Genomic DNA, 15,282 nt, shown 5'->3' with positions numbered 1-15,282 from the left:
CAAGTCTCAACAAAGTGTTCTGTTTTCCCCCTAATCTATTATTCTAAACTTTGTAGTTCGTTCTCATTGATCAGTCTGTTAGAACTACAAATCCCTCCCTGTGTGACATCACTTCCCTGTCTTCCCCCTGAAACTGTCACTTCCTCTTTCACTGTATAAACCAACGACCCCTCCTCACGTTCTTCACTCTTGCCTGGAATCACTTCCGGTGCGAGGGTCCGACTCTGCAGAATCGTAACATAGAATAAACTATTGTACTTTGTTTAAAACCAGCTTGAGCGACCACTCAGCGTGTTCTTTGACAATCTAACTAAAATAAGGATAAAAATCCTTCACAGATGAAGTTCAAATTTAACGTTCTTTATTGTCACATACATGATATAAAGTACAAGCATAAGTAGTTAAGTGTACAAAAAAAGGCAACAGTATAAGTGTTAAAGTGTACAGTCAGTTGTCTGTTTTATAGACAAGGTGCATAGTGTTCATTGTGATCAAGTGTACAACAAAGTAATAACAGTCCCCAGCTCAATACTCAAGGTAATAACAAAAGTACTCAGCTCAGTATTCAATATTCTAACAATGCAGTCTGTGCAAGTGTGGGCAAGTCTGTGCAAGAGAACAAGCAACGCTTCAGTATACAAACAGGAAAACAGGAAAGGCTGTGGCCTTTCTCTTGCAGTGCTGTCCGTCCTGATGATCTGCAGTGAATCTACAAGCGGACAGTCTTGTTCTGAGCTGCTGTGGAGTTTGGCGGGGGACATGTGACGTCTCGTCCCTCATCAGAACAGAACTCTCTGATCTTGTCAAAGAGATACGTCTGTCTGGCCATGTCCAGTCCGGGTGGGGCTTGCACAAGAAGACCTTCTCTGGGGGGCTGGACATCAGGCTTGCGCAGCAGCTGAAACTCGACTGCCGGTGCATCACGGTGTTCTCTGGCCACAACCATGCCAGGTCTCTCAGCATCAAAACTGCAATAGAATAGAAGGAAGAAAGTACATTAAACTACTGCCCACAGTACTGGCACTCCATATAGATAAAATAGTACCAGAATGTGTTGATTAAATAGACTAGCTAATGCGTGTTGGGGAAGGGTGGGGGGCGGAGAACCCGGAAGCAATAGCCAATGAAACCAAATCATGCTAATCGATCTGCCCGCCCCCAAACCCGACTCTAAATCAGCTAAAAACGAGCTTAGTTTGCAGACTAATTAAACGTATTTTGTGAACCTAAAACTGTTGTCTGTTATAGTAAGTACGTTCTTCACAACTTCAACTTTGGTAATACACAAAAAAACAAAAAACGAAAAAAAAAAGTTTTTTTAGTTATTTTGCCCCCTAGCGCATTTCGGGGTTTGCCGAGTTGCGGACCAAATCACCAGCCGCTGTCACATTTGTTTACACATAAACACTGTCTGTTCCATCTTACTTTCAGAAGGTGATTCACTTCAGTTGTGATGGTTAAAATGTGATTTGGCATCCAAGAGCAAAAGAGGGAGCCATGGAAATGAAAATGCATGCAGTCATTAATGATGAGCAGTGAGAGGAGTGATGGCTGGAAATAAATGACTTATCCCATCATATCATGGAGATTCCCTGGTCGCCAGGATTTAATGTAATCGGACACATGTTGCCCTGTCAGACCCAAATGAGTGGCCGAGCGTTAATCTCCCGCAGTGACATTAGGGTGATTGGCAAGGGCAATGAGGAAGATAACTCTAATGCTTCTAATGTAAAATGACCTGTCATTAATTATGCATACACCTTGATAAGATGCCCCTGACTGTTTAATGGCACCAAGAAAACAGTAACCATGCCACATCCCTGAGAGGGCAAAAATCAAATGATGAAAAGGGGGGTAGAAGGCTCAAGGCCCAATCTCTCACTCTGGGTCTCGACTACTACTCAAGCTGTTGATGATAATGAATGCCTCATGGCACTGCAAGATGACAGAGACCCAGAAATCTGAGGATGGCAATAAATGTATATCTGCAAAATACTGACTGTGTGACATGGGTGTGTGGGTGTGTGTGTGGGTGGTGTGTGTGTGTGTATTGCATTGAGTTGTCTGTGCTTTTCTCTCCCAATCCAGATACTGTACAATTGCAGTAATGTGTCAGATGAAAGCACAGAGAGGTGTAACACATGTACAGTATGTGACAAAATGGTACTTTGTCAGAACAAATTTGTGAAACAGAATAGTAAGTGGATGAATGAATGGACCTCATTCCTGAACAGTGTCTTCTTAAATGTCTTCTTAAGAACTTCGTAAGACCAACCCTAAGAAAGATTCATTCAAGCCAGATTCATGAACGCGTGGAAATTAGGGATGTCAATTTTAGTTTTTTTTCTTTATCGATAATTGGTCATGTTAACGATCAGTTAATCAATTAATTCATTAAAAATGCTTTAATAATATTAATAATAATAATAATCGTTTTTGTTCCTCAATCCATTTTATTATTTTCTCATCAATATTCCTCAATCAATTTTATTAATTTCTCAACATCAGGAATTAGGTTATTAAAATGAAAATAAAACATTAACTTAACATTCCTCCAAAATTAACTTGGTTAATAAGGAAAAAATGTAACAGAATCAATTATTCTGTATTCTAACGAAATCTGCACATCTGACATTTAGCTGCCTACTTGTTCTTGTTCTTGTTAAGGAAGATCAACATGTCGACGTGTTCAGGTGTGAGTTCTATAATTACATCCATGGTCGGGAGTGGAGCCTGGTAACAAGCAGTCCAGCGTTAGAAAATACCCTCTCCGATGGCACCGATGTCGCGTGAATGCAGAGGTAGGCTACTGGTGTGCTAACTCTGTCAATCTGGGGAATCTTGTGGCGTTAACGTTCTACCAGTCTTAGCGATTTATCCAGTTGTGGGGGAATGTCGTATACAAAGTTCTCAACCTCCATGTCGCCAATAGCAGGAGCGGCTGCGTACTGCTCGCCCAAAAGAAGAGCCATGGCTGAGACATTACGCATGGCTGCAGCGTCAGCTCCCGGTGCTGGCGGAGCATCTGCATCGAAAAAGCAGAAGGATGAACTGCGCTTGGCTGACAAGAAAAGAGCACGGCTAGCTGGTAGTGGGCGGAAGAAAATTAGCTTGGAGCTATAAGTATAAGGTGGTCTTAAAGCCCGCACTCGGGAGTGGTCGTAACGCCCAAACGCAGTGACAAGACTGATTTCTGGGCTTGTGCTAGCGACATTTTCAACTGCAACGGAAAAGTAACCGACTCCTACAATTACATATCATAGAGAGTCTACCTTCACATTTTCTGCTTGTTATGTGCATATTTAGCTATATAAAAACGACCACAAATCATCACTATGAATTCTGTGAAGTGTCTCCCTGAAAATATTGCTTGGCGATGCCTCGTCATTGTATTAGAATTCCATATTACTGTACCAACGTTACTGTACACAGGGCTGAAAATTAACTTTTTGGCTCACCTGCCAAGGGGACTGGTAGATGAAAAAATCCGCCGGCCAAGTATATTTTTTGACGGCCAAAATAATAAATTTTTTGTCACATTATACATCTGTTTCAGTATTTTTCATTCAGATAATAGTATTATGTTGAATACATGCTTAAGGAAGAGGCCAAAGTAAAATTTCAAATATATTAGTTTAATTCGATGCCTAGAAACATTGAAATTCATAAAAATTAAATTATTCATTTCCATTCACTTCCACGGTGTAGAATTATCCATAACTACCACAGGTGTCGACTGTAGGAGTGCGCGTCCTCTGGGGTAAATGGGAACGATTTTCTGTGCGCGAGTCGCCTCGCGTCACCAGTCTCTCCTAGTGCGTGAGGCTCCGCAAGTCATGTGACTGAACACTTTATTTGGTGCAGCGGGGGAGTTATTTAAGTGCAACACACAACAAACAACGCCAGTCTATGGCATGGATGTGGCGACATCGCACACATAATTTATTACATGACTCTATTGGTACAAACATTTACCCGCCAGCGTGGTGGATAGCCTCCCAAATTTAGTCGCCAAATGGAAATTTTACCCGCCATTGGCGGGTGTTAATTTTCAGCCCTGACTGTACATAGGAGTTGGTGGAATGGGAGTTAACGTAGCCCCCCTCCAGGATTCCAAATTGCAGCGCTATCATCCAAATTAGCAACCCAGTTTAAAACTGACCCATCGCCACTAGATTTGAAAACAGGGATTGTTTAGAGGACACTTTGAGCTACAAAGAAAGCTAAATTGTTATCACCAAACATTGTCTGGTTATATACATTTACAGTTTTTGTGGCGTTGTCGCCTCAGAGTGTGCGTTAACGTAGCCACTTCCACTAAACTTTCACTTTATGTTTACATACCGGTAGGCCTCTTTGATTTGTGCAACGTTTTTGCAATAAAAGTTCTGAAATTAAGGGATTATGTCCATGAGAGTTTAATTTTAAGAAATAAAGGCCTGCCTCTAATATAGGCCTACCTCCAATAAAGGCCTGAGGCTCTCTGCAGCTCAGTAAATAAAGGCCCCGGCCACTATTAGAGGATTTACGGTACACAATCCTATATCAAGTAAAATCCCATTATCGAGTAAATCCTTAACGATCAATTAATACATTTTTGATTAATTGATTGCATCCCTAGTGGAAATGTGTTCAGCTGTGCTCCCCTTCTTTAGTTGAATGCGCGTTCTCGTACACGTGAATTTGCATACATAAACGCCCCACCAGCTCCTTACTACAGGGTCGTGAGCACACAGAATCCCCAGACAGCGTGGAAAAAGTTGAGTGATGTTCAAGTTCACGTGCAAATTCAACATTTTATTTGTCACGCAACATACAGTACAATGAGCAGTGAGATGTTTCTCCGCTGGCTCTTACAACGTGCACACTAAGCTTAAGCAAGGTGGGAAAAAACAATACAAAATAATAATAATAATAATAATAATCCTTCGAATTTCAATAGGGCCTCGCACCGCCAGTGCTCGGGCCCTAATAACAACAGTTTGTACAGTTTAGTTAAATGCATGAGTAGGCTACTTGTGGATCTTGATAGGCCCTATCTATATTATGTAGGCCCATATCATATATTTTAGTTATGGATATTCACGTTTATTTACAGAATGTAGATGTGTCCATTCTGACGACAATGGAATATAAGGTGCTGTTGTGCTGAGTCTGAGTATAGCGGCTGAGTTTAGTGCTTATTTATTCATTCACTGTCATTTGCAGAGTTTGTGTAGTGCTTTTATTTATTTCAGGACACCACAATGCCTTGTAGAATCATGACTATAAATGTGAAACGTAATTGGAAATGATACAAATATCCTTGTATTTATGATTCTGATTATTATTTCAAGCCTAGGATGTCTGTAGACTTGATGTGAACGCAATCACCTCAGATTTCTCATAAATTCAGCCCTTGCAAACATGGGCACACTCCAATCTGGCCTACCTACGACTGCATTTCTGCGTTCTTAAATCCTGTTCTTAGATAAGAACAAATCTGATAAGAAACCATTCAGGAATGCCAGAATTGTCCCGGGAACTTCGTAAGTGGAGCTAAGAAGAAATGTGTGCCTGTGTGCAATCCATGCAACCTGGGTTCATGACCAGTGCTACACCAAAACTTGGGACTTGCATTCCAAAGCTTGACATTAAACCGGTCAAAGAAGCCAATCTCTAATCCTTAATCCTAACCCTACAATAACTGTAAACAGTAACTACTGAAATTAATATAAAAAGACAGATCAATCCATCTTCTTCTGTGACATATTACTAATAGTGTTATATGTCAACATAAAATCATATTGGCAATAGATCATAATGTGTGTGTGTGTGTGTGTGTGTGTGTGTGTGTGTGTGTGTGTGTGTGTGTGTGTGTGTGTGTGGAGAGAGAGAGAGAAAGAAAAGAGGGAGGAAGAGGGGGCTTATTGTGCATACTGATTAGGCACTGTACAGTAACTTGTTATCAAGGATAGCCACATTAAATTGCATTCAGAGGAGAGCAGACAGAAAAAGTACATGTTAATTTGACCACAATAATAACAATTATGATAATAATAATACATGTAATCATAATGAAGCAATAACTCATGAGAGGGTGTGGTATATGGCCTATATACCACGGTTTGTGCTGCGGTCATAGGCCTCGAGGCATAGACGAGTGCCGTCGACCAGCACAACCCATGGTATATTGGCCATATACCAGAACCCTCAAGTGAGTTATTATTATTATTTATTATTATTATTACTTTTGTAACATTTATCTGCAGTCAGAAATTACCTTAATTCTGCACTTGAGGTGAATACACACTGATTCAGTTACAGTCCCACGCTATTATGAACAACAACAGAAAGGAAATGGATATTATACATTTATGTTTACTTATGAATGCAATTAAATGTACAATCTTGACAATTTGGAAAAGCCATGTAGTATACTGTGAACAATTTCAGTTGTATGTGATTTTGCATATAACCTCTAGGTATCAACAATATTGGTCTTATCAGAATGTTTATTTTCTGCACACAAACCTCACTATGACTAATGCGTGTGGACTGGCTCAATAAGGATACTTTGTTCTTCAGTCCTGACCAATGACTGATGTGTCATTATATTGCCATTCATCCACAGAGTCCAGTCTCCCAAGAGGTGAACTCAAGCTATCGCATTGCCAGTTTGAATACTATACAACTTTCCTTGCTCCCTTCCTTGAAGAGAACACAGGTGTGATATGACTGGATTGGTAACAGCTGTATAGAGGAGCACATGCTTTCCTCTATGAAAATGTGTCTGCTCGCGCCGCAGTCCGCACTTGTTCAGACGTGAAAAATGGCGAAGCGGTCTCAGGTCTGGCTCCATTTCACAAAAGCGACAGACACTGGTAGTGTTAGGTGCAATGTGTGCGACAAGATAATTTGTACCAGGACAGGAAATACCTCTAACTTAAGGAAGCGTCTAATCGTCCACAACATTAATTTTCGACAAGAGAGCTGTACCGTGTTTGACTGTATGAAACAGACAGCCCACTTCCACAAAATAAGACGAGATCATGGATGTTAGCCAGCTGCCACCACCACCAGTGCCCCCTTCTACGACACAATCTATGTCGTCGGTGGAGAACGCGTCAGTGACTGATGAAGATTTTGGAGAAGCGGCTTCTACGTCTTCTTCAGGTAACATCATTGGGAGTGTATGCTAACTAGCTAACATTAGTGCTGCTAAAGCCCTATTCGCACGTGACTAGTATTACCCGGGGACTTAAGGTGATTTGTAATTATTACGGAGGTCGTCTGTGTCCTTAATCCCGTGCAAATCTGCCATGTCCGTGATTTGTAAAGTAATTATTCCACCGCTAATTACCTACCATATTTCGCCAAACACAGCGGTCATCTGATAATATTAATCCCATGCGAATGGACACCCTGTGATTTGTGATTAAAATTAGCTGTTGTTCTGTTTCCCAAGGTATTTGTTTCCCCCCATTCGTTCATAGCCGTGCGCCCAGGGTGCATGCCCATGCTGGGCCGTGCCGTGCGCTTCAGGAACGAATAGCGGAACGCTCCCTGACATAATGTCTGTAGCCTACATTTCCACGCACCACCTGCCAAATGTTTACTTCAGCTGTTATCAGCCAACTACAGACAGATCATTTGGGTTGAGTCTGTGAAACATTTGGCGCGCCTCTGTACATTTCCAAATGCCTGCGCTGCTGCGCAGTTGAGTAGGCCTAACTTGAGGCTCACAATCTCATATTTTTTGTACATACGGAAGCCAAAATGATAATGAATAACATCTGAGGCTTAATAATGTGTAGACTTTTATTTCATAAAAAGAGCAGTGACATCATAACTGGGAGATATGTCTGTAAATTCAAGTAAAATGCAGACTTTGCTTATCCAGTGCGAATGTGCCATAACGAAATGCAGACGTCAGAGGATAATTTCTAAATCACCGAGGTCCCCAGGTAATACTAGTCCCGTGCGAATAGGGCTTAAGTTAGCCTCATGCTCCCGCGCAAGCTTTAGTTTGCTTACTAGCTAGCTAAATGCTGCGTCGAAGCTAGCTAGCTAACATTTTATGCATGGCCACTTAATATTGCGGCAACGCAGTAGCTAAACATAATATTAATGAAATGTTGATTTCATGTCTTAGGTTGCCCTGCTGCCATACGCCCTTGTGTTGTGGTCCGAGTATTGAGCCAGTTTTGGCTAACCAAGACATTCCAGTGTCCTTTGTCGTCCGTCTAGTATTATATTATATATTAAAGTAGTATAGCTGCTACCTTTCCAGCGCCACCACACAATACATAACATTTGGAATTTATATTGTGAAAAAATATTGTAAAAAGACTTTCATAATGGTAAAAACATTTTCAGGTGATTGCATTACAAAATGTGCTTTTATTAGTCCAGGTATCGAAAAAGGTATCGTTTTGGTATCGGTATCGAACGCAAGGTATCGAAAAAGGTATCGTATCGAAAAATTTTGAACGATACACAGCCCTAATCACAGAGCAAAGTAGAAATGTTGTCAGGACATGAACAAGCACCACTGTGATAGATAGTACTCTTATACATTCTTATTTCTGAGGATGGCAGTCATTCTCCTTTGGAGGAAGACTGCGGTAAAGGGAATATGTGACATGAGGCTGTGTGATAAGATTTGGGTGTGGGATTAGCTCAGCCAAGTTCTTTTAAATGCCTGTCATCAGTAGGCTGATTCAAAATAGCTGTGCCTTAAGGCTATGCTGCGGGGATTACAGTCCAATCTCTGTGTCAGCCCACCAGAAACAAGCAAACAGTTACGTTTAATATCCTATTGAGCTTGTTAGAGCATTGTTGAGAGCTACCGTTGCAAAGGAGGATTAGAGAGTGGAAGCTTAACCTCAGAAACATTAACTTCAGTTGCCATTTCTGTAACTACTCAAAAAGTATCTACTGCATACTGTACAAACACCTGTCTTGAGTTTTCATTTTGGTAACTGACAGAGTTTATGTCCAATGTCTTCAAACAGGGGACTTTTGTCTCCTTCTGAGAACACAAGGAGAGACATGGAAAATGAAGTGCTACTCTTAGACAGTTATTGAACCCTTAAAATGAGATGAGGTCCTTGTAGCTGCCTGTAAATGAATAAAGGATTTAGTTGGTAGGCAAATAGCCCTGGAACAACAAAGCATTGTGGATATTGTTTTTTAGAAGAAACCAATTATTTGTGAATACTGAATGAGTTTTTGAGATAGTGCTACAAACAATAACCCTTGGAAAGATGGAAATGTATCCACAGGAGAAGTTCTAGAGAATGTAAAGTAATTTTGTTAGCTCTGAACTAGGATCTCACCTTAAGTGTCTCATCAGATAGCTTCAGGAGTGATGCAAATCAGCTGGGTCAGAAGAGGGGTCCAAATGTTTGTGCCCAAGGTTTTGAGACTGTTACTAAACCATACTTGTGTGACCTTTTTTTTTTTTATAAGGGAAGGTTTAAATACCGTATAAAAGATTGTATCTTTGAGGAAATGCTTGGCCTTGTTTTCCTGAAAGTATTCCCAGAGGAATGGCACTGCTGGATATGTGTATCCATCTCATTTAAATGTGGATGTTTAGGTAGAAATTGTTCTACCGTACAGTATCTGTGCCTTTTTGTGTTCACATAGAGAAAACATGAAGACCAATGGCCTGGCTATATGCTGCATGAAAAGTGTTCCTTGCTGGAAATGTTGCAAAAAGACACATCTACACACACACACACACACACACACACGTCGGCCTATACAGTCAACTCTTCTGTCAACTCTACTGCCCCTCTGCGCCCCATCTGTGGGAACCTGATGACAAACCTCAAATTGAATCATCCACAGGCAAACATGGCAATGATGTACGAGCCTCCATCTCGGACACTTATGTTGCCATCTCACATTGTGATGAATTACCCCGGTGTGATATCCGCAGTCCAGTCATCCGGCTGGGGCAATAAAGATGGGTATACAAAAATACAGGCACTGTGACGCTCCGCAGAGAGAGAGAGAGGAAGATAGAAATAGTCTATTGTTGCAGTGGAAGGAACCTGGCCTCAGGCAGTGATGTATGAGAGTACATCTCCAGTAGCCTACTCTTCTCAAGGTTTGGGTATTAGTCCTCCTCAGCTGTATGCTGCACTTGTTTGGTCTGCCAGCAAACATTCTTTGTTCTTTGGAAGTGGTGAACACAAAAGACCAGACCATGCCATAGATTGATGTCATTTGATGTTTCATTTTACCTTGTACATTTCCCACTGTCATCACAAGGATTGAGTCCAAAAGTTTTGTCAGAAAGTACTTGAATATAAGCCTATTCTCAATTTTTGGAAACGGGCATGACATAATACTGTATGTCTGCATTTCTCTGCATTGTTGTTTAATGGGTGTCATGTTTGTCAGCATTGTGTGTAATAGAACAACAAAATGCAATGGAGGATGGCAAAAACTGCTCGGCTTATAATTATTGGGTTCAATGTTAGAAACGTGTTAAGTGGAATCCCTTTTATTAATGCATTTTCTTGTACTGCACTAGCCATAACCTCAACATTACTATCCTCATGTATGTCTTAAAGCTTATGCAAATTGTGCAAATAGGTAAATGTTTTATTTTGGTAATGCACCGGTAATCTATGTAGTTAATACCTTTTTTTCTTTTGCATAGGTAAACAATCTTACTAAGAGAAAACTGTGCAGTCTCTTAACACATTGGAATGAGAATGTGTTCTTGGTGTATGGATGTAAATCTAGGCATCAGGACTACTGTACATTAAGGCTTGGATTCAATTCAATGAGCATAACCGAATTATCAGCCATGAGCCACAATAAATGGGTGGGAGCCAGGAGGAATATGGTAGACTGTGTGTGAAGTGTCTTCAATGGTGACATCACAGCCTTCATTATAATAGCATCATTCTTTGATGTCAACTCTCTTCCTCCCTAAAAGAAGAAGAAAATGCAGTAATTTCACGCTGTCTCTTCATGCCTAGTTTGCAGCCCAAGTGATTAAAAACCACTTCTATGTGCTAATAAACCAGACTGCTCTTTGTTGATCAATATTTGGACATTCCACTCCTCATGTAATTGTGAGGGCTGTTTGTGTCAGTTACTGTATATTATATCATTAGACTATTTCAGTGGCGATGAAATCTGTGGTGATGACTATACAAAGATTGTGCTGCTCAGTGAGTTGCAAAGGCTAATCCATTAGAACAGAGATCTGACTGTATATAACATGTATTATCCCTGAAATACACTGATCAGAGACTATTTTACAGTGATAGATAAATAATAATGCTATTTGTCATCCAGATAAATCTACAGCAGCTATGTTTGGTCCATTTCTCTCACTTAATCATCATGATACACTCTCCTGTGGCTCCCATCAAGTATATGTCTAAACATTTTCAAGCTTAAAAATGGGGAAATAGTATGTTTTTGGACAAACCAAAAATGACAAATTGTTTACGTTACACAATGTATCATTCTAAGCACTTCATTCTAATACATTTTGATCAAATTCAGTAGGCAGGTACTCTAACCATGAATTAATGTAGGGAGGTACTCTAGAATGATTCACAACAGAAAACACTTGTGTCTTGTTCCCTTGGACTTGGATGCTGTTCAGAGCCCATAGGGCTGTTACTTGTCTAAACATTGCATTTGTGCAACATAATAACACTCTAAAACTGAGTCATGTCAGACAGACTTACTTTTCCCCAAAACACTCCAGGAATATACCTGAGCCAGGAAAGCATCTGATTGAAGAGCTAAGCCCTCCATCAGGCTCAGTCAGGGAGGTCACTGAGGGGGGCATCTCTAAGCTAACCATAGACATTCGGGACTCAACAGCAGCTGGGTACTTCTCTTGATTAATTGCAGATTCACCTATTCTTAATGAAGCATGTTTTACACAAAACTATGGCACATGGAAGCGAGGGGTGAGTAGTGCTTTTAAAGAATTGATAATGGAGGGTGTCTGTCGGTCATACACTAATTTCATGGTCCACATCTGTCCTCGAACTGCCAGCACATTCCCCTCAGTAAAGTTTTTTTTTACTTTGACTGTTATTTTGGAGTGTGACATCTCACCCCACTGTCAATGTACCACACGGCATGGTCTGTTTTGATGAAATGGAAAAAGCTGTAATTACACACTTCCGAGATTGACCTAAAATACCATTGAGCCGTCAAAGTGTAGGTTTTTATGCCACAATTTCCATGCAATGAACAGAGCACTCTTTCACAAACCACAACTAGACATGTCTTCCACACCCCTGCCAGGCCTGTCTCCTGCATTGTCAGAGAAGCTAGAGTGAGAGAAAACTGCAGTTCGATACTTTCTGATTTGATTTATCTGTGTATGACATGTTTCAAAGGGAGACACTGAGACAGAGAAGAATGCTGGCAGCCTGGAGCAGGAAATGTGCATCCTTCTTTTTTAATGGGGGAGTCGAGATCGACAGTCCACAGTGTCACTGCTCGTCAGAATGGGGAGTGAAAGAACAGAGTGGAAGTAGAGTTGTTCTGAAAGTTGTACATGCTACTATCTGCTAGCTGTCGACAGGATACCTGGAGAGAGCATGGAATGAAGAAGGTATGACCATAGCAGCTGGAGAGAGGGGGGGGTAGGAGTTGGACCTGCTTGAGGCAAAGCATGGATGTCACTGGGAGATGCAATTGTCCATGTAATGATGTGGGCTATGGCCATTAATCAGTAATTGCAGCTACGATAAGATGATGCAACGTTATCTGCTTTCTTCTCATGCCTGTCCTGGCAGAGGGCAAGGATGCACAGCAAGAAAAATAGAGGCCCTGACATGGTGGACACTGGGTCAACAGGGAGATTTGACATGAAACATTACTCTCATGCCCTTCAGCAAAGTTACTTCAACTAAGTCTCATATCATCGCTAACTAAACGGTTTTGTTGAAGTGAGGTGTCGAATTATCAGTCCTTTAAAGTAAATGTACAGCATTTCTGCTCAAGCGTGAATAGTGATCAATTATATGTACTGTAATATTGCTTAGGATTGATTATGTTGCATCATTCAACAGGAAATGTATGTTGCTCCAACAAGTCAGTACCTTCCAAAGTAAACATTGTTTATGCAGTATACCTGTCTCTGGCCATATTGTCTCAGATTGTACTTTTAATGTGACCATAAATAATGAGGGAAACTACAGTATATCAAATATATGTCTCCCCTGTACTGTAATAAGGTAATAAGATTGTTAGCTCTAGCATTATGTCCATATCGTTATGGGTCCTTGCTGCCAATTATTATTTTCTAGATGAATGTGTTTCTAAACAGGTCAGTGCGTTGTGTACAGTATATTATTGTAGTTGGAATGCATTGTGTTGCTAGACAATAAAGGCATATGGTGGTTGGTTGGGGATGAAGGAGGACATCACAACACTGGTCTTAACAGATTCAAAACCAGCTAAGGGTAGTGCTGTGTTTACAGATAACTTAAAAAAGAATAATTTGTGGACTTTCTCACCCACACTCATGCATCTTAAAGGATGTGATTAGTGTAAGCATGACCTTGGGGAACTGTCCACCATATTTGATGCACCAGTCCATTCTTTTTTAATCTGCAAGGGGGAATGGACAAGTGCACACTTCCTGCTGAAGGGTAACGAATCAGAGTGCAGTGAGAGGGAAATATCATGGAGCAAGACCATTGGTCAGGGCTGACATTCCCTTAGTCACACTAGATTCATCTGGACTGTGAGTCACTTCGTCTTAGAAAGAGACATATGGAGTAATCTCTCTAAAGTTACTAACGACGACTGATTAATGTTGGTCTAGAAATGAATAGTTAGTTTTCAGCATAGGTAATCCAGCTTTAAACACTGAAACCACCACTTTCATATGGAAGTATGGAAAGGATACCAGTTTTGTGTTATGACAAGTTATATCAGTTGCATAGAGTTATGTGGCATGTGTTCAGTACAACTTGTTACAGTTATTTGCGCGCACACACTGTAGTCAATATCATGAAAACAAAGTCTAAGGGATTGACTGCACCCTTACAAGAGGGTGTTTATGGCAATGTAATACATATACTGGACATCAATCCTATGCACACTCCTTTCTACCTGATCAATACCCATGTCTGCATACAGGGGTAAAAGTCATTCAATTCACAGTGTTGTTGCTTGACATTTAATGCCATCAAGGATATGGGAAGACTTCCTCTGCATATCCCTAGGTCTCTGTCAGGAGTGTTGGTTAATCAGCTCCTTGGTTATGGGGATTTACAAATTAATTAGAAAATTAATTAGCAGAGGGCGAAAAAATGGTTTGCTTTGTGTTCCTGTCAGAGACCAAGACGCTTAGTTGTTCTTTAATGGATTTGTGGGTAGCCACAAAAAGAAAGGCACCTTCATGTTGCTTAACATTACATTCAGCAGTTTGGTTTAGTACACCTCATCAAGATGGACAATTAGGAATACAGATTGAAGGTTTATTCAGCTAAAAAAGATGTCAATGCTATTGCCATTTACAGTATCATTTCAATTCAGTTCCATTTACTAAGCAGTAGTGTAACGACATAGCTTTGCTATGCTTTCATCTCTCAAATTATACCTCTCAGCATAAGCATATGCACATACATATATTGATTGTTATAGGTATGATAATGATGATAATCCATGTAATTTGAAATGCAGTGTTTTCTTTGGCTGCTATGCATTTTTAGCATATGATCACCAATAATGAATGCCAAGTGTTCATCTGTAGGAAGTTCCATAATTCTAAGTATTTTCGCTCATTATATTACCCCCCACTAGTTATAGCATATTGATCTACCTTTTCATCCATGTATTTGCTGCATCAAAGGGAGCTTTGGCGAAGAAAAACCACTACAGATTGCTGCATCCGTAGTGTGATGCATGTTAATGATCAACCAGACAACTGTGTCCTGTGGAGTTCCAACACTGTATTATTCCCAAGCATTAGGACTAGAAGATTCACCATTTGAAAAAGACTTTTCCACTGTTAACGTTTTGTCAATAGGGTTTTTTCCTATACAAATAAACTGAACCGTTAACTACAGTACATGCTTATAAATGCATTACCAAGTGTGCTAAGGTCCAACGACTTGGACTTAGGCAGTGCACATCTTTATATGAAAGTGTTCAATAAAATTAAAAGAAAATGGAATGTGAGTGGTGTCAGGCCTCTTTGAAATGAAATGTTAAATGAAATTAGAATGTTGGTTTTCTATGCAAGTTTTTTCTTTAAAACAGTATTTCCCCAATTTTTTTTCATCTTTCCCACCC

The sequence above is a fragment of the Borostomias antarcticus genome, assembly GCF_949987555.1.
Source record: "Borostomias antarcticus genome assembly, chromosome: 2".
Lineage (NCBI taxonomy): Eukaryota > Metazoa > Chordata > Actinopteri > Stomiiformes > Stomiidae > Borostomias > Borostomias antarcticus.
Note: the sequence above shows the minus strand (reverse complement) of the source record.